We start from the raw sequence: 3598 nt of genomic DNA on the forward strand, positions 1-3598 counted from the left end.
CGCGAAGTTGGAAGTTGGGTTAATTGCCCGGGCGCGCACCTTCGCCAGGGTGGGCACCTTGGTGCGCACACCTTGGCTGGGCTGCGCACCAGGGCGGGCTCAAGATGGCACCAGCATTCCCTTTTTCTCACTATCTTTCAAAACGGAAATTTTAAAATCTCGTTTTTTTTTTGCCTTTTATGGAAATTAGTGAAGGCATCGCATCAAAGGTGCGCACCTCGCTGCCCACCTTGGTGTGCTCCGAGGTGCCCACCACGGTGCGCAACGCCGGTGCGAACCCGGGAGCGCCCCGATGTGTGCTCCAAGGTGCGGCGTGCACGAAGTCGGACCCCGGTTTGCCCCGGGTGCGCACCTCGCGTGCACCTTGGTGCGCACACCTTGGCTGGGTTGCGCGGCCTGGTGGGCACCATGGTGCGCACCAAGGAGCGCTCCGAAGTGTGCTCCAAGGTGCGGCGTGCACGAAGTCGGAGCCCGGTTTGCCCCGGGTACGCACCTCGCGTGCACCTTCGCCGGGGTGGGCACCTCGGCTGGGTTGCGCGCCCTGGTGCGCACCAAGGAGCGCTCCGAAGTGTGCTCCAAGGTGCGGCGTGCACGAAGTCGGAGCCCGGTTTGCCCCGGGTGCGCACCTTCGCCGCGGTGCGCACCATGGCGTGCACGAAGTCGGAGCCCGGTTTGCCCCGGGTGCGCACCTCGCGTGCACCTTCGGCGGGGTTGCGCGCCCTGGTGGGCACCATGGTGCGCACCAAGGAGCGCTCCGAAGTGTGCTCCAAGGTGCGGCGTGCACGAAGTCGGAGCCCGGGTTTGCCCCGGGTGCGCACCTCGCGTGCACCTTTGGCGGGGTTGCGCGCCCTGGTGGGCACCATGGTGCGCACCAAGGAGCGCTCCGAAGTGTGCTCCAAGGTGCGGCGTGCACGAAGTCGGAGCCCGGTTTGCCCCGGGTGCGCACCTCGCGTGCACCTTCGCCGCGGTGGGCACCATGGCGTGCACGAAGTCGGAGCCCGGTTTGCCCCGGGTGCGCACCTCGCGTGCACCTTCGCCGGGGTGGGCACCTCGGCTGGGTTGCGCGCCCTGGTGCGCACCAAGGAGCGCTCCGAAGTGTGCTCCAAGGTGCGGCGTGCACGAAGTCGGAGCCCGGTTTGCCCCGGGTGCGCACCTCGCGTGCACCTTCGCCAGGGTGGGCACCTCGGTGCGCACACCTTCTCAATGTTTTCTTGCCTTTTCTGGAAATTGGTGAAGGCAGCGCATCAAAGGTGCGCACCTCGGTGTGCTCCGAGGTGCGAACCCGAGAGCGCTCCGAGGTGCCCACGAAGTCGAAAGTCGGGTTAATTGCATTGTTTTCCCCGGGTGCGCTCCGAGGTGCGCAACATCGGCGCGCACCAAGGAGGGCTCCGAAGTGTGCTCCAAGGTGCGCACGATGGCGTGCACCTCTGGTGCGCACGATTCGGAGCTCGGTTTGACCGGGGTGCGCACACCTTGGCTGGGTTGCGCACCTTTTGTGCGCTCCAAGGTGCGCACGAAGTCGGAGCTCGGTTTGCCCCGGGTGCGCACCTTCGCCAGGGTGCGCACCTTGATGCGCACGCCTTGGCTGGGCTGCGCACCTTGGTGGGCGCCATGGTGCGCACCTTTCGTGCGCTCCAAGGTGCGCACGAAGTCGGAGCTCGGTTTGCCCCGGGTGCGCACCTTGGTGGGCGCCATGGTGCACTCCGAGGTGCCCAAGATTGGTGCGCACCAAGGAGCGCTCCGAAGTGCGCTCCAAGGTGCGCGCGAAGTCGAAAGTTGGGTTAATTGTCCGGTTTGCCTCGGGTGCGCACCTTGCGTGCACCTTCGCCAGGGTGGGCGCCTTGGTGCGCACACCTTGGCTGGGCTGCGCACACCTTGGCACCCGCGTTTCCTTCATTTTAAATTTTTTTTTTTTACAATCTCTCAAGTGGGAAATTCTATAATCTCAACTTTTTTTGCCTTTTCAGGAAACTTTTGAATGGAGCGCATCATTGGTGCGCTCCGAAGTGTGCTCCAAAGCTCTCTCCAGCTGCGTGCACCTGCCCCGGCCGCGCACCCGGCCCCGCCCAGCTTCGCTCACCTGTCCCGGGCGTCTGGTGCGGAACCTTAGAGTAAGAAACATCACCGTGCACCTTGGCCAACGTGCGCGACTCGACCGAGCGCGCACTGGCCGAGGTGCACACCGATTTCACCTGGGTGCGCGCGCAGCACCTCGGGCGCACCGGGGTGCGCGCACAACGCCCGGGTTGCACCGTGGCCTGTGTGCTCGGGGCGCCTCGGGTGCGCGCTCGGTGTCGCCCCCGCGCGCGCGGTAGTGCGGGCAGCGCACCCCGGCCCGGCCCGGCCCCGACGAGAACGCAAACGGGCAAAAGGTTTATTCAAATAGCATTGCGACGCCCGGCGAAAAACTAAAAAAGGGTGCAACACCGGGACTTCCCGGGAGGTCACCCATCCCAGTACTACTCCGGCCCAAGCGCGCTTAACTGCGGAGTTCTGATGGGATCCGGTGCACTAACGCTGGTATGATCGCACCCGTTATGAGCTTGTCGCAGTGTGTACTTAGCAAACCGCGACCCACGTGCGAATCCACCCCGGCCACCCACCCCCGTCGAGGTGCACACCCTCCCTCGCGAAGTGCGCCCCGTTCGCCAAGTGTGAGCCCTGCCCGGGTGCGCGCACCTTGCTAGGGCGTCGGGTGTGCACCCGGCCCGGCCTACGTGCGTGCACCTGGAGGGGGCGTCGTGTGCGTGCAGTGTCCCGTCTGCAACGCGGTGCCCACACACCACCTCGGGCGCAACGACCTGCGCTCACATGTGGGCCGAGTGCACCTTGGTGCATGTTCGGGGCGCCTCGGGTGCACGCTCGATCTTGCCCCGGTGCACCAAGGCGCTCGGTTTGCCCCGGGTGCGCACTTGGTGCAAGGTGGGCACCCAAAATAGGGATCAAGCACCAAAACACAAGTTTCGGGATGCAAAATGGGACCCAAGGACCACAAATGCGTTCCAAGACCCATGATGGGTCCACGAGAACAAAAATGTGTTCCGAGACTTAATAAACAAATATTGGGTTTTAGGAGAAGAAACATGCTCTGATGCCCAAAACGAGAATCGACCCCGAAAAGGCCACAGGCCAAAAGTGGGATGCGAGACAAAAAAAAATGGGACCCGAGGACCAAAATTGGGTTCCCAGGTCGAAGACAGGGCAACCGGACAAGAAACGACCTCTAAGGCTCGAAATGAGTCCCGACGACTAAAACTTGACAAGAAGCACCCATCAGGCACCCAACTCGACACCCATGGGATGCCGACCCACCCGGGCTTCCACCTAGCACACCTTGGCACCCACCCACCCTCGCACCCAACCTCGCACCCAACTTAGCACCTTTGAACCCACATTGGCACTCACCCTGACCCTGGCACCTTGGAACCCACATTGGCACTCACCTTGACCCTGGCACCCACCTTTGCACTCACCTTGGGACCCACCCTGGCTCCCACCTCGGCACCCACCCAGACACCCACCTTGGTTCCTTGGCACCCACCTTGGATCCTTGGCACCCACCCCGACACCCACCTTGGCACGCAACTTGGCTACTTGC

General features: G+C 63.6%; 1 non-coding gene across 1 annotated transcript; it reads right to left on the minus strand.

Moving 5' to 3' along the window:
- Positions 1-2415: 2415 nt before the first annotated feature.
- LOC131860482 (5S ribosomal RNA) lies at positions 2416-2534 on the minus strand. Its single transcript, XR_009359577.1, has one exon. It is a non-coding gene; the product is annotated as a 5S ribosomal RNA (ribosomal RNA).
- Between the last annotated feature and the right edge of the window lie 1064 nt (positions 2535-3598).

The sequence above is a fragment of the Cryptomeria japonica genome, unplaced genomic scaffold (genome assembly GCF_030272615.1).
Source record: "Cryptomeria japonica unplaced genomic scaffold, Sugi_1.0 HiC_scaffold_15, whole genome shotgun sequence".
Taxonomy (NCBI): Eukaryota; Viridiplantae; Streptophyta; class Pinopsida; order Cupressales; family Cupressaceae; genus Cryptomeria; species Cryptomeria japonica.